Source organism: Pseudorasbora parva, chromosome 19 (assembly GCF_024679245.1).
Source record: "Pseudorasbora parva isolate DD20220531a chromosome 19, ASM2467924v1, whole genome shotgun sequence".
Classification (NCBI taxonomy): Eukaryota; Metazoa; Chordata; class Actinopteri; order Cypriniformes; family Gobionidae; genus Pseudorasbora; species Pseudorasbora parva.
In genome coordinates this window covers 10346357-10372051 of record NC_090190.1, presented here as the reverse complement: position 1 = coordinate 10372051, position 25695 = coordinate 10346357, and the positions used below count along the sequence as shown (strand labels likewise).

The window sequence follows — 25695 nt, the reverse complement described above, 5'->3', positions numbered from 1 at the left end:
TGACACTGAAGACTGGAGTAATGATGCTGAAACCTAAATTTTAATTGACATATTTTTAAATGATAATATTTCACAATATTACAATTTTTGCTTTATTTTTTATATCAAATATAATAATTGTATTTTTTATAATATATATAAAAAATAATATAATAATATAGTGCAGTCTAAGCACAAGAGACTTCTTTCAAAAACATTTAGAAATCTTACCAACTCCAGTCTTTTAAAAAGTAGTATGTGTGTATTAATATATTTTATTTATTTTTATTTATTTATTACGTAATGTCAGCACCAGGCTACTTTCATTGCAAGAACGCACTAGTTTAAAAAACAATGACAAACACAAACAATACGATAAACAAACTGGTGAAACATTTTTAAAACATACTTGAATTAATGTTTGGTATAAAACCTTATAGAAAGTCATTAAATCCACTAAAACAAAGTATCGACAGGCAAAAATGTTCCGCAGCACATCAGTAGCTACATTAGCAGCAGTTTGGTAAAATTGGAAACTAGGCTGAAAGTTTAAAAAAAGACCAGTTAATAGGTTCATTAACGTTGTCACCTGACCTACATTCTCCACAACTTACTATAGCAAGTAGGAGGTTGACAAAGTCACACATGAATACAGGCTCAGAAAACTATGATAAGTGAATGTTCAGGTTGATACAGACTTGGTAATGTTGCATCACACCCTATGTACCTAGAACTGCACAAATATAATGTAATGGTTGTGATCTAATGCTGGCACGGTCTTAACACAGGGCAAACAAGGAATTGTGGCCAGGAAGTTTTGAATTGAGACATGAACTTGGTCTCGAAGGCATTTCTTTTTGTTTCTTATTTTAAACATGCCAGACAAGTGACGCAGACAAGCACAGAATAGAAATTGATCACACAGCCCTGCTGTTCTATGAGTTCATTACACGCCTTCTTTATCTGCCTCTTTCTATTGGCCTCTTACTGTGAAGATAAAGTTGATGTGGTTGCTATGGAGACATAGCAATACTAAGCAATCATGTGGTGCTGACGGCCGACTTCCTCTGATAAGCACACACAAGAACCTACTCTGAAATTATATTATATACATACATACATACATACATACATACATACATACATACATACATACACACACACACACCTAACCTAAACCTAACCTCAAGCTTTTATTTTAAAATGGACAATTTAAAAAATTTCTGATTAGATAAATCACATCTGAAGTTGAAAAATGTAGATGCGTAAAATGTAGATGTCACCACAAATGTAGATGCTACCACAGATTTAAATATATCAATAATACAAACATAAACACAGGGAGTGCAGAATTATTAGGCAAATGAGTATTTCGACGACATCATCCTCGTTATGCATGTTGTCTTACTCCAAGCTGTACAGGCTGGAAAGCCTACTACCAATTAAGCATATTAGGTGATGTGCATCTCTGTAATGAGAAGGGGTGTGGTCTAATGACATCAACACCCTATATCAGGTGTGCATAATTATTAGGCAACTTCCTTTCCTTTGGCAAAATGGGTCAAAAGAAGGACTTGACAGGCTCAGAAAAGTCAAAAATAGTGAGAAATATTGCAGAGGGATGCAGCAGTCTTAAAATAGCCAAGCTTCTGAAGCGTGATCATCGAACAATCAAGCGTTTCATTCAAAATAGTCAACAGGGTCGCAAGAAGCGTGTGGAAAAACCAAGGCGCAAAATAACTGCCCGTGAACTGAGAAAAGTCAAGCGTGCAGCTGCCAAGATGCCACTTGCCACCAGTTTGGCCATATTCCAGAGCTGCAACATCACTGGAGTGCCCAAAAGCACAAGGTGTGCAATACTCAGAGACATGGCCAAGGTAAGAAAGGCAGAAAGTCGACCACCACTGAACAAGACACACAAGCTGAAACGTCAAGACTGGGCCAAGAAATATCTCAAGACTGATTTTTCTATGGTTTTATGGACTGATGAAATGAGAGTGAGTCTTGATGGGCCAGATGGATGGGCCTGTGGCTGGATTGGTAAAGGGCAGAGAGCTCCAGTCCGACTCAGACGCCAGCAAGGTGGAGGTGGAGTACTGGTTTGGGCTGGTATCATCAAAGATGAGCTTGTGGGGCCTTTTCGGGTTGAGGATGGAGTCAAGCTCAACTCCCAGTCCTACTGCCAGTTTCTGGAAGACACCTTCTTCAAGCAGTGGTACAGGAAGAAGTCTGCATCCTTCAAGAAAAACATGATTTTCATGCAGGACAATGCTCAATCACACGCGTCCAAGTACTCCACAGCGTGGCTGGCAAGAAAGGGTATAAAAGAAGAAAATCTAATGATATGGCCTCCTTGTTCACCTGATCTGAACCCCACTGAGAACATGTGGTCCATCATCAAATGTGCGATTTACAAGGAGGGAAAACAGTACACCTCTCTGAACAGTGTCTGGGAGGCTGTGGTTGCTGCTGCACGCAATGTTGATGGTGAACAGATCAAAACACTGACAGAATCCATGGATGGCAGGCTTTTGAGTGTCCTTGCAAAGAAAGGTGGCTATATTGGTCACTGATTTGTTTTTGTTTGGTTTTTGAATGTCAGAAATGTATATTTGTGAATGTTGAGATGTTATATTGGTTTCACTGGTAAAAATAAATAATTGAAATGGGTATAAATTTGTTTTTTGTTAAGTTGCCTAATAATTATGCAGTCATAGTCACCTGCACACACAGATATCCCCCTAAAATAGCTAAAACTAAAAACTAAAAAACTAAAACTTCCAAAAATGTTCAGCTTTGATATTAATGCGGTTTTTTTGTGTTCATTGAGAACATGGTTGTTGTTCAATAATAAAATTAATCCTCAAAAATACAACTTGCCTAATAATTCTGCCCTCCCTGTAGTTTGGCAAATAAACTACATGAATAATATACAAGCATTAAAGGGATAGTTCACCTAAAAATGAAAAATATTCCATGATTCACTCCCCCTCAAGCCATAGGTGTATATTACATTCTTCTTTCAGACAAACACAATCAGAGTTATTAAAAAAAACGTCCTGGCTAATCCAAGCATTATAATGGCGGTGAATGGCAGCCCAAAATTTGAAGCCCAAAAAAGTGCATTCATCCACCATTAAAAGTGATCCACAGGTCTCTGAGGCGAATTGATGCATTTGTGTAAGAAAAATATCCATATTTAACACATTTTGTGTAGTGAAGTAAAATATCTAGGTCTGCCAGACCACTTTCCGCATTCAAATTCTGCTTTATCAATAAGTTGAATACAGAAGACGGTCCGCTGACAGCTATAGGTACTTTACCTCATAAAGTGTTCAATATGGATCGAGGGCGAGTAAATCATGGGGTAATTTTCATTTTTGCGTGAACTATCCCATTAAATTGATGAGAACTATTATAAACATGCCTATAAACTATATAAATAATATAGGTACAAGAATACTGTACAAAATGAGTGACTCTCAACATGTTCTCTACTACCGTGGGAATTCAATCTTACTTTTGAACAGGAGTTAAAACCTTAATGAGAACAGGAAACACACCTTTCGTTTTGACTTCTCACATAACACACCCACTTTAACTCAAGCACACACACATACACACTGTTGCAAAAGTGCTTTAAAAAGAAATAAATGTGTCAAGGTTCTTCTTAAGAAAAACTTGCTCCCTTTTTCCACGTCAGTAACAGTCACAAAGAGGCACATTCCCTTGTTTCTCAGTACAGTGAGTCATTGTGTGTTGCTTCACACACCCTGTGCTGGACAAACATGGTACAGAAACCATATACATTAAAACCTAACCTCAAGCTTTTATTATACAATTAACAATTGCAAACACTTCTGATTAGATAAGTCTAAACTGAAGCTGCAAAATATATATGTGTGTAAAATGTAGATGTAACAAACACACACACACACGTTTCCACAGATTCTGTATAAATACTGAATCTTCCTCAGTACAGCAAGTCATTGCTTTACACACCCTGTGCTGGGCAAACATGGTACAGAAATACAATCATGTTCACGCTCATCCACGTGGGCTCACACACACCGAAACAACATCACAACAATAGTGGACGGACACATATCAGCAAAGCACACATCCGCTGACACACAAATCACAGTGCCCATGTGACTAGGTGACGACATATGCACATGAACACAAATAGAAACTGACCTGCGCAGCACATGAGCGAGAGCAGATGAGCATTCAGGCTCCGTTCGGTGCAATATTCAGGCCACATTCTGCTGATGACTTATTCCTTTTGGCTTCCAGAATGATCTACCTTCTCCTTCGTCTTCGTGACATGTCTCTGAGTGTGGTGTTTCACACCTTTAATCCAAACACACTCTGGCTGGAATCAGAAATCTCTCCTTCAGAGTTAAAAATTCAAGCCCACAGCTGAGTAAAAAAAGGCATCGATATTTTCACTTCCTTATTTTTTATCAACCACTCCCACGCTCTACCTCCTCAATCGGCGATCTTCTCGTTTGCTGCCATATCAAAGCTCAGTTTAAGCAAGCAGTTTGGCTCACACGTGCATGTCAAACAAGAGCTCCTCCTTCACTACAAATAAGGACTGACGGTCCCCTCCTCCCCCAAACCTCGGCCACTCTTGCTCTCTCCGAGGTGAGATCTGATGCTTAAGCACTCACAATCCGTGGTTACTCAGTTTCCTGCGGTTGAATGAAGAACATTTGTACAGCAGTCTTTCTTCAAGAGTCTCTGTGCACTTCAAAAAATAGCAAGCTAGCGAGTTCCATATCAAAGGTCCATATCATAAAGACTCTTGTGATACAGGTTGACAAGGTCCATTCGAGCAATAAACGAGTGAATGGCAAGCTGTTACATCATCATCATACCCTTGGCAGAGCTCTGCAGGTTTATAATGCAAATGAGGAGAAAAGAGTGAAAGTGAAAGTGAAACGTGGGTTGAAAGAGGGAGACAGCCAGAGGTATCCTGGGGACTTTTAGGGATGAATGAAAACAGTGGACAAGTCTAGGGCTGCATGATAATGGTTCAAATAATAATTAAGATTATTTTGCTCAAATCATAAGTGTGATTATTAAAACCACAATTGCATTTATTTAAGAAATGTATTTTTTTTTTTTAAATTACTACACTTTCACATAAGCACAAATTAAGAAAACATCAACTCGTTCCTTATTTGACATTATCTTTCTACATTATGGTAATCTTACAAACTGTGAAATTCCTAATATTGATTACAATAATTCCAAACTATGTTAATGTTTTTCTATTAAAGCAACAACAACAAAAAAGTCCTCATAAGTGCAGTTATTCAGCAACCACAGTTGAAAACAATATAGTCAAGATTCATGTTTAGATATACTGTACATACCACAGACAATAATTAAGAAATCCAGAAATCGTGATTACAATTAAACTATGAATAATCATGCAGCCCTACTAGTTATGCAGTTCAATCTCCAATTGTCATGGTCACATGATCACAAATTGCAGAAATGGGGTCCTTTTACTGCGATCACAAACATGAGTCAGCAAAACAGGCAGTGAAGTAACTACCGCGATGCTTGCATGATCTCATAAAGCAGCGACTGAATACAGAGCCACAGCCAATGTGCAGGCAGAAGTGATCTCACATTTGATCTCAGTGTCCCATTGGTCTTCCCAGCAATGATGCTGAAGGCAAAGAAAGGTCCTGATTATCCTTAGAGAGCGGAATAGCTTGTCCGTTCCAAATGTTCACTCACAATGCCTTTACAAGACAGCTGTGGCTCTTCTCTTATTCCTCCTTCCTGAAGGCATAGATCTTTTCCATTAGTGGTCCTTTCACTTATACCATCTTTGTCTTTTCCTCTAGCAAATTCTGAATTACATCCTTTCTTCCGTGTCGCCGTTTCTCATCGGGTTTTTTTGGAGACACCGTTGTTCGGCTGCTCTCTCCTCCTGCGGCCCTCTGAACTATAAATACCAGGCAGAGCTTACACTCCTAATGCCACACAGAGTGCTTATCCCTCCTCTCTCGCTCTCCCACCCTCTCTTTCTTCGTAGTTATCACATCTAATCTCTCATCAGGTCCGGCAGGACAGAGCTCCCTCCACTGTTTTCTCTTCTTTCTGTTTTGCATTTACTGAGCCCAGGCTTTCTTCTCTTTCATTTTTAGATTTGCGTTACTCACTCCCTCTCTCTCTCCACGGTGGCAGTCAGAGGCTGGCACAGCTTGTGTCCTCTTCTTCGCGCTCCCTCCCTTACATGCTACTTCTGTTCTTCTCCATTTGTCTTTCCACATGAACAACAAAGTCCAATCCACAGAATTCTGGGAAACGGAATGACGTGCCCCATTTAAAACTGAACATGGGAATCAGAAAAGGACAAGACCCAGGCTTGTCATATTCTATCGTAGTATAATCCATGCAATTAGCTGATCTCCCCTCCAGCCAGCCCACTTCATCCGATTAGTATGATATTACATTTGGGCTTCTTGTGACCAGTTCTCTAATGAGTGAATCTAGTTAGCACAGTAACATCTGGTATTTAATTATTTAAATGGTAGATGACAATTTTTTAAGAGCACAATTTTTGGTAAAATCAAATATTTGGCACAACAAAACCATTTACTGATTCAGTAAATTGTAATATGCCCACACAGTCCCCCTTATGTTGCCAAAACAGACCTGACCCATCAAGGCATGGACTCCACTAGACCCTTGAAGGTATGCTGTGGCATCTGGCACCAAGATGTTAACAGCAGATCATTTAAGTCCTGTAAGTTGCGAGGTGGGGCATCCATGGATCAGACTTGTTTGTTCAGCACATCCCACAGATGCTCGATCGCGTTGAGATCTGGGGAATTTTGAGGCCAAGTCAACACCTCAAACTCAATGTGGTGCTCCTCAAACTATTCCTGAACTATTGTGGCAGGGCGCATTATTCTGCTTAAAGAGGCCACAGCCACCAGGGAATACCGTTTCCATGAAAGGTCTGCAACAATGCTTAGGTAGATGGTAAGTGTCAAAGTAACATCCACATGGATGGCAGGACCCAGTGTTCACATTGCTCAAAGCATCCCATTGCCTCCGCCGGCTTGCCTTCTTCCCATAGTGCATCCTGGTGCCATGTGTTTTCCCAAGTAAGTGATGCACACGCACCCGGCCATCCACGTGATGTAAAAGAAAAACGTGATTCATCAGACCAGGCCACCTTTTAATTATATATATTATTTATAATAATAATAATAATCGTATATTATTATGTCGTCATAATAATATACTTTTTACTGTATTTTAATCAAATAAATGAAGTGTGATGACTATTACAATACCATTAGTCAAGCGTGTGTGGTTTAAAGAAAAACAATACCAAAGATTTGTACCTAGTTAAATTAAAACTTTATGACAGCGTTTTAGCAGTGAAAACATCACAAATACATGCTATTTGTACTGAATATATAATATCATAAGGCAGAAGAGGTGGAAGCCAAATTTTTCACTCAAGACAATTCTCAGGGATAAAGAGGTGCTGGGACAGTGACAGTAAGCCTCTGCAGGAGGAGCCAAAGCACTAATACACATTAAAATAAAGTCTATTAGACTTGAGGTGTAGTAGCGGGATTCAGACAAGCAATGGCATAAGAGGACACTGGGATTGATGGATAACAGTTTACAAAACTCTGCATGGAGTTTGTTTTGGATTTGTGTACCTAATAAACTGCCCCAGACTTTAGGTTTACCGCAATTGTATTAACACATAATAGAGTATAACATCAAGGACAAAAGTAGTTGCCAGCACACACCAGACACATACAAAAGCTAATAATGGAATGCGCCCAACCCTGGCGCTTTACCCACACCCATGTTCTGCTACACTTCCTGCTGTAGCTAATAATAACCTCTGTGTAGCAGTATTGCATCTCTTTTACTTTTCAATCACTGCACCACATGCAGGTTACAACTGCTAGCATATACACTAGAAAACAGACCTTGTGTGACCCTTACATACTTATGCATGGTCAAATCATCCAAAAGAACAGCCTCCCGGTGCTGACTGTTCCACTCAGACATTTCCACCGGCCAAGCCGCATGAGAGTTACATAAGTAACGGTCTGTCTGATAGACACAGATTTGGCCACTTCTATCAAACTTTGCCCGAAGGTTGTCACAATATCCTTAATCTTATCTTAGGCCTAAACTATACCACAAATCCATTATTTTGTGTATGAGCTGTTCTTTATATAGAATGAAATAGGTGTTTTGTTTATATTTTGGTGGGTAATTGCACAGATGCACTGATATCATTCTGGTCGATTTGATAAGCCAATATTTATTTTAATATTTTAATATTTCATTGATATTTTATCAATAGTCCAGTATAACCGATATATACAAATTCTATATGATTGTGTCTAAATAAAGTGTGAATAAAATCAAACTAAACTAAAAGTGACAAAACAAATTTATTATGCCTCCCAAATACAACACCAAACATTTAGAATTCTACTGAATCATGTAGTGCCACGAGTACATTTTAGGTAATGGGATACTAATGTGGCAACACTATTGTGCCCAACCAGCATACACATCACTCTACATCGTACCCATTTGACTTGATCCTTTCTAAAGGACAGCAATATTCAATAATGCTCACCAGGACATTCACCATTACCCAGGGCAGGCCCTGTCCTTCACCCCAAAAGCTCTGTAGTCAAAGCCTAAACTAGCCACATGGGTATAGAACACAAATCCTTTTCACACATTCATATTGCTGCGATATTTACAACAGTCTTAATGTATGAAATGTGGCACTTGACAGTAAGCCGACAGTATAAATTACAGCAGAGCTGCAAGTAACGTTCACATGTCAAAGACTAACTCTGCATTGGTAGTTTAACACTGTGTGAAGCTCATGATTATCAGTACCATGTGAGATTGTAAAATAACATGCTGTACTGCGATACGCTGAGTCGCTGACACGTTTATTACAACAGAGCAGACAGCACTAATATAAAAGAACATTATTAGTGTTAGTACATGGTCATCGCCATACAATAAAATCTGTAACATTTTAAAAACAAAAGGTTTTGGCTCTACAAAACAAAAACAAAAAGTATAATAATGCAACAGTTTGCAATCAAAGAGTTATGAAGACTTGATTATATGCAATCAACAAACTGCACAGGAGTTACTTACAGGAACTTAAAAATGTGTATTTAACATTGTCTTGAATGCTTTCCTCAAAAATTCAACTGAAGAAAGCAAGACATGAAGAGCTGGGATGACAAGGTGGTGAGTAAATTATCAGGACATTTTAATTCTGAAGTAAACTAATCCTTTAAACAACTGAATGGTGGGAACTGAATTAAAGCTTGCTGGGAACACTGCCGATTTTCAGAAACAGAAATTTAGGCAGAGAATATGAATGTGCAAACATGAATATGCAAATTAGCCCTGACTCAATCATAAAGTTTCTTTAGTAAAAGCTACACAATGTCAAGTGGAAAGGAACATTGCTTTAATTCCACATATTTTTTTTCAAATTATACAGGGTGATCTACAAGTAGATTTAACTGAATGGTAATGTGTCATGTATCAACAACGTCAGACACATAATGGTAATTGATGACTATGTTATCAAATAGATAATAATGTGTTGGTAATGTTACACAATATTCCTGTTCACCATCTCAGAGTCAGACATCATAGAAAAGAAAAAAAGTTCATCATAACATCATAATACATCATTGCCCACAGAGCATGATAGGAACGATATAGGAAAAGCCCTGCTCCGCACGTTGACTGCATTGGTTACATGTTTGCAATACTCAAAAAAGGTGTTGAATTATGAATTTATACATGGTTTGTCTTTAAGTATATTAAAAACATAACAGACATATAAACGTTTTTACCACAGGGGGTCTGTAGGTTTCACACAATATTAAGTTGAAGTAATGATGATCAACATTATTATATGTCAACAAAACTAATGTTGTGATAATAGTTGTGATAAAAGAGTACCCTGAATTTCTTTTTGGAGTGCAGTCAATTAATATTATAGGGAGAGGTGGAGCCCCAAAGAGAAAACTATATCCTTAGAGAGAGAGCGAGAGAGCGATGAGAGCGAGAGAGAGAGAGAGAGAGAGAGAGAGAGAGAGAGAGAGAGAGAGAGAGAGAGAGAGAGAGAGAGAGAGAGAGAGAGAGAGAGAGAGAGAGAGAGAGAGAGAGAGAAATGACCATTACCATAAAGACAAACAGTACTCCTGGTGTTCCGGCGTCTACGGCACAACCACACTCCAGTTGCTGTCAAAATGTGAGCTGCCACAAAAAGCAATGGCAAGAAGATCTCTGGATCAAAAGGGTCCATAACTTGATCTCAAACTCAGAATCACGTCTCAAACTTGATAAATCAAACGTAACGGCATCTACAAAGAGAACTGAATTTGCGATTATGGTCCTCTAAAATCCGCATTGCTTGGATCACTTTAGCACCCTTTCTATCTCCCTACTTTCAGTCGTTAATCTTCGCACCTCAGAAATTAAGAAAACGGTTTACTTTTCTCTCCAACTTTAACGACTTTGAAAAATTAACTGCATCCCAACTGAGTCTTTCTCTCTCTCTACTCCCTCCTCTCTCTCTGACACTCTTACTCTGAATTCCTTTCCTCTGAAACAAGTGACATGCTTAGTTTAGCTATCGCTCCAAGAGCCGTTATAAACCGAATGTGAACAAAGAAACGCAGAAAAACTAAAATGAGCAACAAAGTTTCTCTTCTCTGTATCTGCCCACATGGCAGGCAGTTCATGTTACCCTTCCTGTACGAGACTGTGCATCTACATTGGCGCGTGCTCACGCGACGTGTGTCTGTTTATGCGTGTGTATCTCTGTTGCTATGAGTAAGCGCTGCTGCTCTCTTCCATATTTACACAAGACCTTCTACGGAGAGCATCCTCTGTGAGCGCTGTCTGAGGGGGAAGAGGCAAATAGTGTTAATGGGTGTGTGGTGTTCCCGTGATCTCATTTGGGGTGAGTTACATTCACTGAATGTGTGAATGACATGAGAGCAAACTGTGCATGTTACAAAGTTGTTCTGACATCAACTGCCTTGTTTGTTCACTAAAATGCTGTGTGTGATCATAGTGCAGTAATTCACCATGACTAAGTGCAGAATCAAAGCATCTGGGGGTCTTTCTGTAAGAGCCTTTACTGTAAATGGAAGTTTTCAGCTGACCTTACACTGAGCACAGATGGTGCTATGACTCCAAATGCATGTCTCTTTGGGTGTGCCTAAAGATGTGTGCAATGGCATGAAGCTATCAGCAGAATCATTGAGGTTTTGCGGTAACAGGTGGGCACATTAGAAACCTGATTCACTGGAACATATCATACGATGTCATGTGCCCATGTGGGGAGCAACCATCTTTTGCCAGTGCTATAGTTCTCTCAAATCACACATAAAAGTTTGCCAGCCATCGTCTCATTCTCTGCAGCATGTATCATGTGGTAAAAAAGTGAAAAGGGGAAACACACGAGAAAAAGGGACTTTACAAAAAGAAAAGGTATAGCGTGACAGGAGGAGATAAAAAAGAGTGACTGAGGGCGAGTATCATTAAAAAAAAAAATGGGGTAACAGCTGCAAATCTGCGGCAGCAGTGTTAAACCACACGGGCTCTGAGGTTTACATGCTGGTTACAAGCTTGACAACAAGACCTACTTTAAAATAAAAACAGAAGAAAGGAAACATACATTTAAAGACATAATCTTAAAGGTCACAATGTTTTAAAACTTGCAAGTGACCAGTTTAATCTCACAACAACAAAAAATGCCCGGGTCATATTTAAACTCTCCAAAAAAGAAAGAAATAAAGAAAGAAAAAAACACATTAATAAACTGAAGTTTTAAAGAGTTAAGGGATAGTTCACCCAAAAATGAAAATTGTCTTATAATTTACTCACCCTCAAGCCATCCTAGGTATATATGACTTTCTTCATTCAGCCTAAAACAATCTGAGAAATATTCAAGCACCAAAAAGTGCATTCATCCATTATAAAAGTAATCCATTTAGTTCCAGGGGTTTAATAAAGGCCTTCTGAAGTTAAGCAATTATTTTTGTAAGAAAATTATTTATAACTTTATAAACTATCATATGCTTCCGGTAATGGCCGTAAACGAGTCTAGCTCTGGCGGAAGAGTGACCTCTGACCGACAAATGACGTAGTGACGAACACAGAGGATAGAGCAAAACAAAACACTAGTCACAAATTACAAGTCTAAATTGAGAGATTTTTAAAGAAAAATGTTAGAGGAGCTTGAGTTTGTTGCCAGCCCTATTTTTTGGGAAATGTGAGAGGACTCTACTCTCACCTAAGCTTACGCCACGTACCCATACGTCAGGTCAGAGGTCACTTCTGCCAGAATTAGCGGAAGCAAGTGATTATAATCGATAGAGTTATAATTGGATATTTTTCTTACAAAAATGTATAACTTACAAAAAAAGTACAATTCTTTCTGGTCTTGAGTTACACACAGAGGACCTCCGGAAGAATAAAAGGAGGCGTGTCGACAGTTGTAGATATTAAAGAGAACCAGTGATAAATGTCATTATGTATATGAATAAATGAATACAATTAAAATTATGTCCTTGACAGACCTTGTGACTCACTTACAGAAATATATGATTACAGAGCTGTGCTTTTTTTTACTCTCACTTCTAGTCTTCAAATAAGAACCAGGATCCTCTCAAGCTAACAATCAGACAGCTGGAGATCCACCAAAGCACAGTTAAATGTCATAAAGCAGCACCCACTTCGATACAGAAACATGATCTCTCTGTGCAGAAACGCACAAAAGGACGTATGAACGCTAATAAGATGACAGCAGCAAATGACATGGAAAGCCCAGATTAAAAGATCACGGGTGTTCCTGAAAGTCCGGTTCAAATGCTACTGGAAAGAAGACAAGAAAAACAATCAAATCTGTTTGCACAGCGCAGAGTGCACATCTACAGGGCAAACAGTTTGTGACACATGACCCTCACGTGTAAGCTGTAGGGAAAGGGACAACATGGAGACAGAGATGATGGAGATAATATGGAGACAGAGATGATGGACATAACATGGAGATCTCTAGCAAATTTAAATATGAAATTCAGCAAGCAAACTGACACAAACCCGGTCACACACACACACACACAGTAACCCAAAATATAATGTGGTGTTCTTGCACTACAATAGTATGTCATCGCCATTGCTGGTGTTTCTCCTTCAAATCAAGGTCACAGGAAATGTGCTGACCGCAAACAAAAGGCAAGGCGTAGGGAGACAGGCGGAAGAAAACCCCCTATGATAAAGCACGTTCATGAACAATATGGCTCAAAAAGAGAGTTCTATCACAGCTAGCATTATTTTCCTGTAAATCGAAATTTACCAACATACGGTATACTCACGAAAAACAATAAATACTGTTCAGCAAAATGTATCTTTTCAGAATGTGAACATAACACAGCCCTATCTGAATATAAACACTAGCATCATGATTTTGTAATGACAAATTCTTTATTTCTGGTCATTTTTTTAATTAATTTCCCAAACATGAAAGCAACTTTTCTTAGCAATTTCAAGAATGACTGAACACAAGAAACCTCTAAATACACAAACTTAGCTATTTAATAATGCTGGCAGTTCAATGTAATACTAAGAAATGATGATAGGGGGCAGTGTGGTAAAAGTCAAGCATGTGAAGGCACATGGCCCAACGCTCTCATTATTAAGGCAAAAGCTGCACTGTCACTTCTAATGCCAACAGGCAACAGCAGTCACACTAATGCTGCCTTCACGTGCTATAGGCAACTTTGTAATTCCTTCTTCTGAAGTCCTAGTGACAAGCTTGTTGCATTTAAGTGAGTGAAGTGAGCGTTCATGTGCAATTTTTTAACTATAGGAAACTTGAGAAAATGCCGATATCACGTGAAAGCAGCATTAAATATTGACATTAATGCTCTCAACTGTCTTTCACCCACAAAATGACGCATTTGTCAGTAATGACACATATGTCAGAACTGACACATATGTCAGTAATTTGCCAAATATGGCACAGGTGAAGCAACAACGAAACACACATTCATAATGAAACTGCATAAATTTGAAGTAACAGGGGAAACCAAAAGACCATTCATCTGGAATTTAAAAAGAAAGTTCTGCAAACAGCAACCAAATAAACACAATAAGATTTCAAACCCTTTTTATTCCAAATAAGGTTCTTGATACTGACTAACTTGCTGCAGAGTAACAGGTAGAGCGTGCAAGTCTTGACAAGGTGAATGGACAGCACTTAACACGTGTAACCATCCCTGTTTAAATATGCCTGCAGGTGCCATTAAAAGATTACATCAAACTGAGCTGCAGAATGACTTAAGACAAGGGTTGATCTAAAAATACCACACACACACACACACACACACACACACACACACACATCTACACAAACAAATACAACTGACACGGTACAGATGCCAGGTTTAACGCAGGTTTAATCTTACGGTCTCAGACCATCTACAAAAACATTTTGTGCCGACAGTCTGAGTATACTCTAAATATTGCATGAATGAAGTGGCCCCGTGGAACCTTTACTGACAATTATTCTGATGACATGGCATGCTCTAAAGAAAATAAGTTTTTGTAACTTATGGTTTATCTGTGCTTAAAACAAGATTTTCCAATAAAACGAATGGCATATGGTGTGTGCAAAGGGTTAACGAAAGTGGTTGCCCTATTTCCTCAATCAATATCAACACACAGTTAAACCAACAATTATTCAGACACTAGATATATTTTTGAACTAATGGTGCAGGACACTATAATTGTGAGGAAATAAGTGAAAATATAAGTGAGGATAGCAAAATAAAGTAAACTGGGATGCGTTATAAATTCTTCATACAGTGGACATGTCAGTAAAACTGATACAAATTTGGGACCAAAATTATTCTGACTCTTTGACCTGACCATGTTTTGCTTATTGCTAATGCGACCATTTACACCATAGACTGTACAAAATTAAGTATTGCTTGGTCATTGGTTGATCTAAATTTGGTATTATAGAATTATATACTTAAATTGAACAGCTGACAGCTGATCGGTTGATTGATTTTAAAGTTTTTAAAGATTTTATAGGCAAGAGAAAATTAAATGCATTACTCTAAAGGGGTCAAGCAGCCAAACAGGTGAAAACAGGATAGAAAAAAAATTATAAAATGAAATCTTGTCAAAATGAGAAAGAAATCCCAGTGTGACCACCAGGTGGACCATGCAGTGCTGATGCTGAAAGATACAAACTAAGCTCATGCCAGGATAGGGCCTCTTATACAAATGAGAATGGACCACCATAAATTCACCTAGCTAACCATCACAGCGTCAGTTTGACGGGTCACCCTTTCATTAACTGTCAACACAGAGTTCGACTTTAAAGTTCATCTACCATGAAGTCAGTGGATCCAAAGAGACGAGCTGACTGTTTGTGTGTCGGTGTATGTGGACACTGTGGACACTGACACCATGGCTGCGTCAGAACCGAGGGCTGAGCTGCCTGGATTCACTTCAATGCAGATTTAAAAGGTCCTTTTTATTGAGCCACTTTGCTACAGCAGCCAGGAAGTGAAGCAGAGTCATTAGGCAAACACACAGAGACAGTCCATACTGAGGTGGGGAAATAAAGAAAAGATTTACTCTCACACCTCTGTGGCAAAAGAGCGCAAGTCTCTCATCCCTCTTTCACCCAGGAGCCAAACCTCCAGAGCTGAAGACAGGCTTACTTAATCACAGGTTAATAGTGGGAAAAGAACCGAAGGGGAGAGTGGGGGAAGGGATATGAAGAGAAAGAGGGTCGTGAGAGAGACAAATTTCAAGAAGAGGTCAGGGATGGGAAAGGACAGAGACTGTGGAAAGAAAGAAAGACAGAAAAGATAAAAAGAACGGGTGGAATGTAGGGAGGATACACAAATACAACAAAGAAAGAAAGAACGTTGCCATCACCTCCATTTTCCCCCAGCTCCTGTCATCACCATAGCAACCCGTAAATTAGGTATCGTCCTTGCCCTCTGTCACCCACTCGACCCCTCAATAAAAGACCACTATTTTCAAAAGAGACTTCTACCACAAAGTCCAGTTAATCACCTCCGGCTTCAGGGAACTTAGGAAAGTTGACAATCATTGACCTCAACTTTGCCAAAAGTGAAGGTGAGACGGTTGTTTGAGAATGAGAATGTTGTTTGCTGCCATAAATATGGCTAAATGTAAAAATATGGGCAAAATTTGAATTGAGATAATACTGAAATAAGAGATTGCTGTATTAAACCCAAAATATGCTCCAGTTTTTATGTACACATATTTTAAGTAAATTTAATCAACATAGTATGCGCATACTATACAGCCACGGCCTGTACGATCAGTTCACAGGTCGACATGAATTTTTTGCAAAAAAATTGTATTTGTCCACAAGGTGGCAACACTTCCCTGGCCAGCTGTTTCACAGTTCAAAAAGAAACAGATATACTCATAACTTTTGGAGAGAAATGGAACAGACATCGGCCTTTCTACTGAGTGTGTCGAGCCGCTCGAGCACAAGCGGCAACCTCCCCAAGTTTCTGTTGAAGCCAATACAGAAGTAAATTAAACTGCAATTCCTCAACTGGCCAGTAGGAACAGGCTCCAGAAGGGAGCAGAGCCCCATTTTAAAATGCCCAATTTTACAACAGAAAAACAACAACAACATGTTTACAGCCTGATACAAATTGTGGTTTTGGTCTATACGGCTAATTTTGCACTTCATGACAACTGTGAAGTGAATGTTTACTAATGGACGCGAGACAAACTAAACATTCAAATTACACTTCAAATATTTTCCACCAAAGTTGTTATTTCCCCAAGGTTTTTATTACGATGATTTCATTTTAAAGCCTTTGTTCTTTTAATAAGTTTCATTTTAGTTAGTTAGTTGACGCTATAAAAACGGGGGGTGTGACGTCATGATTGACAGCTGAGATTGACGGCTTCTCTGAGTTAAGCTGTCATTGAGGCACTAACAGACTTTTTGGGAAGATTTTTGGAAGGAGATTGGAGCTTTAGCTTTAATTTCAACATTTCCATAATTGTTTATTTCACACCGACAATAAATTGTTCTCCATCTGCAAAAGTGTGGGCGGGCTTTGATATCGCGCCTCTACTTCCTGCTCTCTACAGTGCAGATTCTGGTCCCGAGATCGCGCAGGCTCTGCCCCAAATCTGCGCAAGATGTCAGTGCCATATGATCTCCGCAGGCTTCAATTACTTCAGCAGAAGAGAATGAAGTTGTGTCATCCATATTTTTTCATGGTCTATGGTGATTACCCAAGCTATCAAATGGGGAAATCTTTGAAAGGCTATGCGTTCAGCTGTACTTATGGCAAGTGTTCGTGCCAAAACTTAAGTATATTATGGCCTCTACGGGTGTCCCAAATCAGATTGCAAAACAAAAATTGAAAATCAAGTCATGCAATTATGGGGTTCATGATTGATCACTGCCGACACATCCAACAGAATGCTGTGTTTGAGACGGGTTTCACTGGGATGTGGAATGGTGCAAAGCGGGAGGCATTTAGCATGAAGAGATTCACAGCTAAGCTTTGTGTGTGCTCAGTGCAGCCAGTCATGCACTGTACCATGGGAAAGGGCCACCAAGAGCGTCCACTTCAACGAGAAGAAAGGCCTTGTGTCCATCAGCATGTGTGTGTCTGTGTGTGTATGATGTTAGTCATGCTCATGGGGTTCCAGCAGGATAGACAACACTATTCAAACTCAGCGGATTTTCCTTGAAAGAAAAATTGTTGTAAATGGAAAGGAGGTCTAAATGTTGTCAAACAGTATAAATGCACGTTTTTTTAAATCGACAATGCATCAAATGACCAGTCACCTTGTTAATTAGTAGGATCGCAGCTGCTTCATTAAGGAAAGGTAATCCGTTTTTAACGAGCCACTCTAGGCCTAAAGCCCAAGCCTCACTGAGAAGGACTGGACCCTCGAGGGTTTCGGCTTGTTTGAAGTGTGCCACAATGCCTAACTACAAAGGACAGGAGAGATGGAGGGCAAAGAGGGGAAAAGATGAAGATTATAAAAGCTAAGAAGTGTTTTAATTGTATGTACAGTCAGTATCAACATTAAATCATCCATCATGATCATTGCAAATGTTCTGATGAAAAATATTTAACTGGAAAAGGAGAAATGATTGCGCATTCTTAGATTAGGTCACTTCAAAGTGAAAATTTTCTCTGACCAGATATCCATCCGAATGTGAGAAGACCAGGAGTAAATGTCTTCCAAAATTCTTTCGAGACTGTTTTAAATCTAAATTAGAAGGTGGTCTGCAACGCATTTCAGACAAAATGGACATGAGTAGCCTAAATGCATCTGGTTATTTAAACCACAAATGTACATTTTACCCCTGGCAGATTGTTAAAAAATAAAGGCGTGAGAGAGTGTGTTACAGGCTAGGCTATACATGTCGTAGCCAGATACGTTGGCACTACTGCAACACGCATCGCCGTAAACGAGTAAAGCAAGCCAAGCCAACTCAACTCAACGCTAACTGCCGCAAGTGAAATATAATGTTATATAACATAACACAAATATAAATCAAATATAATGTTAATAGGCTAAGGGTGCTATTTAGGCTATTTAGTTCGGTTGAATCGTACTTGAGTTGGTTTCTCTCTTTAGTGTGGTTTGTTTGGTCAGGTATGAAAGCAGCATTCGGACTCGGGTGCGCACCAAAAGTGGACCAGACAAGCATACCGAGACATCCTTGAAGAGGTGGTCTCGGTCCGCTTTCAAACAAACTCTGGAGTGGTTCGTTTGTGGTGAGAACGTGATCCGACCTCGAATAGAACCAAATGCAAAAGTACTGATCATTTTTGGACTTAACCAGCTGCCGTAGTTAGCTGCACTGACATCATGTGCATGACATTCTGATAGATCGTTGGCTAACCCAAAACTAGCCTGTGCAGTCGTCTCTCCATAGTGTTATTATAGTTTACTGGCTTTTCCTCTTCCGTTTGAATTTTCCCACACGTAAATTCTGACCAATTGAAAAGCAGTTAAGGAAATACGCCATGGCCAATGAGTGATGTGGATGTTGTCACGTGGCTGCGTTTTGGCTCGGACCAAAGCAATCAGTGTGGTGTGAAAAGGAACCAAAAAAGCTGAAAAATGCTACAATGTATAATTGTTTGCCCTTGGTTCGGACCAAATGAACCGAACTAGAGATGTGAAAGCACCCTAAGTCTCAGATGCTCAAAAAACAAAATCATCTTCATTAAAACTAATGAGACTAAATGATCTTATCAGTGCTTAGGCCGCTCTCTCATATTAAGGTCTATGATTTTGAAATTTGCTGATCATCAATAAAATCCAGCTCATATCTTTTGCTTTCGTTGACGTGAACTCCGTTAAATATAGCGTGTACATATAGCGCGGGAATTGAAAATCGGATTTATTCATTTTGTGGAGAGGTGTAAGGTAAGACAGCCTGCATGTTTTTAAAAAAAAAATTGTTTAGATTGTGTAGCCCGGTTCGTTTGCAAGTGCCGTTGCGAGCAGCAGGCCTGCCTCAGCTCATCAAAAATGCCTTTTTACTGTGCGGTGGTGATAGTGGACTAAATGTTTAAACTAACATTGTTGATGCTTCAAGTGTTTTATATCTATGGATTTTATTATAAGCAAGACCAGTCAAGTGTTGATTTGAGAGGCTAAATTGATCAAATATGTGGTTATCTCGCTGTCAACCCGCTGGCCGCTTGGTCATCACTTTAATTTAACAAACAAAACAAAAAAATGCCCTAACCATTTTTCTAAATTAACTTCATAAAGAAACTAAACAAAATATAACTACTTTGACATTAAAAACAAAACTGAACTATTTTAATGGCTGCAAAATTGTGTAATAGGGAGGATGAAAAACACAAAAAACACAGGATCCAGTTGAACTCGGGCCGAGAATTTTGACGTCTCGGGCAAGGGCCTAGATTTCAGGCCTGTGTAGGGCTCTAACCGACCCAGTGTTGAAAAACTTGTGTTCTCCTCCAACTTTAAATTTGTCTTTTTGTAAAGGGCTTTTGAGTTAAGTCTTTTTGTTTTAAGGTTAGAGGTTTATCTGAAGCTAAAACCACTCAGGATATCTTAGCAACCACACACAACACCTTATTGTTGCGCCAACAGTTTGGAAAAGACTACACACATTATATTGAAAAGTAAGGTGAAATAAGTTTTTTAACTGAATGCCAAAATAGGAGAGGAGAAAATGGTGTGAGAATAGAGAATTAAGTGAGATATTGGGGCCATAAGAGGGAAACTGAAAGAGAGAACCATGGGGCCCCAGCATCCATTCATCTGATCAACAGGCCATAGCCAGTACAGAAGAAACAAACAAATATGCATGAATGTAAAGCTCTCTCTCTCTCCCACACACACACACACACACACACACACACACACACACACACACACACACACACACACACACACACACACACACACACACACACACACACACACACACACACACACACACACAATGCCTTCAGGAAGCCAATGTAAGGTGTCCTCAGGTTTACCCACCTGTTTACAGTACAAGAGACAGTCAATATTTAACAACTTGTCTATGCAGCCCGATTTCCTGGTTTAATGTTTACTCTTAGTATATTTCAGTCACATTTGCAAATTTCTTTCACTCCCTTTTTCCACACAATCAAACAAAATAAACCCACTGGCAAGGAAATTCTGCAATGATTTACTGGGATGGTCCCAAGTAATACAATCTTTCCCACGCTGCTAGAAGAACGCTCCAGAAATCAAAGGGAGTGTGACATCCAAGCGTTTTTTAGGTTGTGTGAATGAATTGAAGTAACGACAGATCTCCTGTATTGTGACAATGAAATGAGGGGACTAGTTCTTTCTATCGGTTGTTGATTGGATGGAGCATGGAGGCAGATCTGAATGCAAGCAGCTTAAGGTCGATTTTAAGAAAAGGGTTACGGTTTAAGTGGGCGGTTTAAATGACTGGAGAAGTCTGGCGTTCGTCACCAGAGAGCAATCTATAATTTCACTAGAAAATAGAGCTTGATCACATTTTGAAAAATAAAAAGTTTTGAGGTTTTTAAAAATGGACAATGCTGCCTAGGTTTTACAATAGAATAAGTATTATCATTCCCAAGATGAAGCTGCTATCCAAAGCTATAATTCTAGCTTGACAAGAAGGAAAGGATGATGGATTGGTGACTAGAAGGGAAGGATGATGGATTGGTGATGGATTGATGATCATCAGTCTTTTGCTCCTTTTTAAATGTAAGGTGCTTTACCATCTAGATATCCGCTTCACTATCTTTGTGCATCAATGGCTGCACAATACCACTAACCTCAAACTCAACGGTTACATTTCAATTCAGACTGTAGGTGCAATGGGTGTCATTGCTTACACTTATGGTTAGGTTTTTTTAAGCTAAAACAGCTCAGGCAACCATCCAAAACAACACTTTATTGCTGTGCCAGTGAGTTTTGCACAGAGACCACTCACATTTTCTTGAAAATATTCAAGGTTAAAGAGAGGTTAATGCTAAATGAAAAAAAAAACAAGCAAGTAAGTACAAATTTCAATAAGATTGTTTTGATTACAAATCAACTGCCAATAAAATATAATAGCGAAGTTAATAAGAGGACAGTAAGAACTAATCAATCACCTACCATAATGAAAGCCTGAGAATGTTAATTGTAGATCAACAATAAAAATTTATCGGTATCAGTTGATAGTTCTAAGTGGTTTAGTTTGAGATACAGAGAGCAGATGTCAAGAACAGATGCCAAGAAGATGCCAAGACAGAAACAGAAAATAGTGCAAGACAGAAGGTCAAAGGTGTGTTGTGGTGTTATAAAGATGCTTTTATTGATGAAAAAACTGATATGAAGCTAGCTGCCTTGAAAGATTATTAAATACATAAGCCACAACAACATGCAAGATAACGTCCATCAGGTGACCTAAACTATTATATCTGACCAATTTAAGCAAAACTGAACAAAAATGTATTATGATTAGGAAGTGCATATGGAATGTCAAAGCAGCCAAAACACGTCCAACAGGCCTAAATCATCTTGATTCCAATCAAGCAGAACTGATCTATACCTAAAAAAAAAATTCTTCTAAAAACAAAGACTAGCATGAAAAGGAAATGACAGGTTTTGAAACCAAAGCCCCTGAGCTGAAACATGGGAGGACTGGCAGAAAGATAAAATGTTCGCGTGAGGAGTCACTCTCACTAATGTCTCATTTGAGTCAGTAGGGGAGGAACAGAGTTGCAGTATGAAAATGAGCAAGCAAAATGTTCAGGGAACTGCTGGGAACTCCTACACAAAACACAACACACCCATATGTATATCACGAACCTGAAACAATAGATCTTCCTACCACAATCTCCACAGCCATAATTACTCTCTAATTATCCTCTGTGATTATGGAGATAGCAACCAGTCACATAACTCGGTGGTGGAACCTTCAGAGAGCGCTGTTCACCACTATACGACAAGATATTTTATAACAGAGTTGTGCAGTATACTGGTAATAAAAAGCAGAGGCATCCAAAAAATTACCATGGTATGACATCACGATTTTGTACCTGACCCATGTTACATTGTGCTGGTATTCAGAGCAGTTTGGCAGTGTGAAAATTACTTTTGCCTCATCAAAAAAGTATTGTAAAAACTAGTTCAATTGCCTTGTTAAATTTATAATGTGACAAAGCAGTGTCATTCTGTAAATCATACATAATATTGTTCAAAATATTTGGCTTGGTAATATATTTCAATGTTTTAAAAATAAATTTCGTATGTCTATCAAGGATCCTTTTATTTGATCAAAAGTTTAGTAAAAGTAGTAATAATGTGAAATGTTATTACAATTTAAAATACCCATTTTCTATTTAAATATTTTAAAAAGTGTAAATTATTCTTGTGATGACAAAGCTGAATAGCAGCCATTTTTCCAGTTTTTAGTGTCATATCTTTATGTTTGCTTTTGATCAATTTAATGTGAAATTCCAAACTAACATTTCTTTAAGAAACGGTATATGTATATAAATCAAATCCAGATTGATGCTTATATTAAAAGTATTAAAATTAAAAAGTAATGTAAAAGTGACTTTATATGACGTCAGACAAATTAATTTATCAAACGATAATAAAAAAAAAAGCTTATGCATTAAATTCAGTATCATTACTGATGTACCAGAGACTGGTATCTTACCAAAGCCAAAATTTGTTATCGATCTATCTTAATTACACAGCAATTGATTTGATATATGAAAAAGGCAATAAAAATTACACTTATAAAGCACAATACAACAGGGAAACAGTATCAGCCCTGAACTGTACAGTTAAGTTACATTAATGACATGCCCACAGAGGGCATGACAGGACTGTTTAATAACGTGTTTACCATGGCATCAATCCACCAGCAGTGTTTTAGCTGTTTTGAAGTTGGTTTCTCATCAGGGTCTGCCACACCCAGCTGGCACACAGGAGATATGCAGCGTGCTTATCTCTGTCACTGCTCCGGCCTGTGCTCACTACCACACTAAAGGACTCCTTCATGCCTTACAGTATGTGCATCCCTGCCAGGGCTGCAACAACAATAGTTGATCAAGTAAATAATTAATCAAGAAAATTCGTTATGCATATTTAGCACTTTTCGCTGTGAACAGAGAGCCTCTATCAGAGACAACTTTAAAATGTTGAAAAATGATTAAAAAGCCATTAAAACTGGAGCATGCCGGTGAATGCCAAACGAAAGAGAAAGCACAAACTTTTGAATCGAACCCAAATTTGTTGTTTAACATCAAATTTAATCTAGGTTTTATATTATTCATAACTGACACATATTACTTTTTATATTTCATTAAGCAAATATATTGTAAAAGTATGAACTCACACTGACAAACACACACACACATACATACATGCAAGCAAGTAAACAAACTACTCTGAACTTTGCTCTATGTGCACAAAAAAAACAAAAAAAAAACACCTGAACTGTAACACTGTAGAACTAGTCAGTGAGAGAGGACCAGGAAATCATCCCTCAGCCACCAGCTGCATATCCGTTAAATCAAATGACCTGCTATTTTACAACTCTGAAATGTAACTAACATGATCCAGGCATAGAGCCGGCATAGAGCCAGTGACAGTGGCATGGAGGTTGTGTGAGCAAATTTGGTTGGCCGTGAGGTCTGGCGGCAGATCAGAGGCTCGTTTGGGTATGTGATGATATAATCAAGGGTAGGAAACACATCAGGGCTAAAAGTTAGCTGATCAGTAACACCAGGGCACTCTGGGCAAAAGGGGCTTACTTGAAACAATCAGGAAGCCTGCAATTACAGGCAGCGCTTTCTGTAGATACCGCATGCGTGATGGAGACACATTGCGTGAGACAATAGAAATACTGAATAATGAGGGGGTGGGAGCAGGATGTGATATGAGGTCAAGTGGTAACCAAATTACCACCATTACGGGTTGGCTCACATCGAAGGAAATGGTATATCAACCAAACTTTGCCATTTTGAGATCATTTGCATTAGTCAATAACCTGGCCAAAAATGTTTTTTCTAAAAATAGGTATGGGCATCAGGCACTGAAAAACCCCTAGTTAAACAGAAACAGGAAATATTCCCCTAAAATGCCATTTCGCAATTTGACTGTTCTGCCCAAATGAAGGTGAAAATCATTCAACCAAAAGTTACAAACATCTTACTTTGTACTCTGATATATTGACAAATGAGAATTATAAAGTGACAAGAACAGTTACACTTTCAGAAATGGGTCAATGACAAATAACAGTGTCCACGATAAAGAAAAGGAAAAATCTAGATTAGGAATTAATGCTAAAAATCTTTAAAAAGAAAGGAAATGGGAAAAAAAATTTTTTTTAATTAATTATACCCTGATATTCTTTACAAATTATTTATTCACAGAACAGGTGCATCACCTTGATGAATAAACCTTATTTCTGAATAAATAATAAAAAAGAAAAAGAAAATCTCTGCCTGATATCAAACTTTTCCCACCCTTAAAAAAGATATTTCAAATTCCTATTCATCAAACATTATGTCTGTATTGTGTGAGCGCCTCAGGCTCATGATGACATTTATGGAACAGCTTTACAAAGCTTTGCAGTATGTAATAAATCGTATGTATGCACAGATGGGGAGTTGGATAGTGCAAAGCTATTATTCTCTACCAGCTGTCTGAATGTACATGTGAGAGGCGGGGCATGAATTTTGATGAATAAATGCTGTATGAGTTTGGACTCAAGTGTACTGCCTAAATCTCAGTTAAAGAACGCAATCCGTTTTTAGGCCTTGGAGAAGCCCTAAGGGCACAACAGTAAAAACCTCAGTAACAAACGTGTGTTAGAGGATGGACTGTCTGCGGCTTGGTGGCGAGCTTGCAGAGTCTGAGCCAGTGTTGAGGGGGATTGAGCCTAATCAGGGTTAGGTGGATTATAGTTCTGGGGGGAGACGGCACAGCAAGTCAAGCCACGGTGACCAGATTTCAAGAGACAAACACTACCAGACGCACATACCTGCTGTCCTTAACTACACTTACACCAAACTCATTCATCTACCATCTGTCTTCAAACACTGTCCAGGTGCT

General features: G+C 38.7%; 1 protein-coding gene across 1 annotated transcript in view; it reads right to left on the bottom strand.

The window, feature by feature from the left end:
• macf1a (microtubule actin crosslinking factor 1a) overlaps positions 1 to 25695 on the bottom strand; it is a 185197-nt gene that overhangs the window by 112797 nt on the left and 46705 nt on the right. The window lies entirely within an intron of this gene.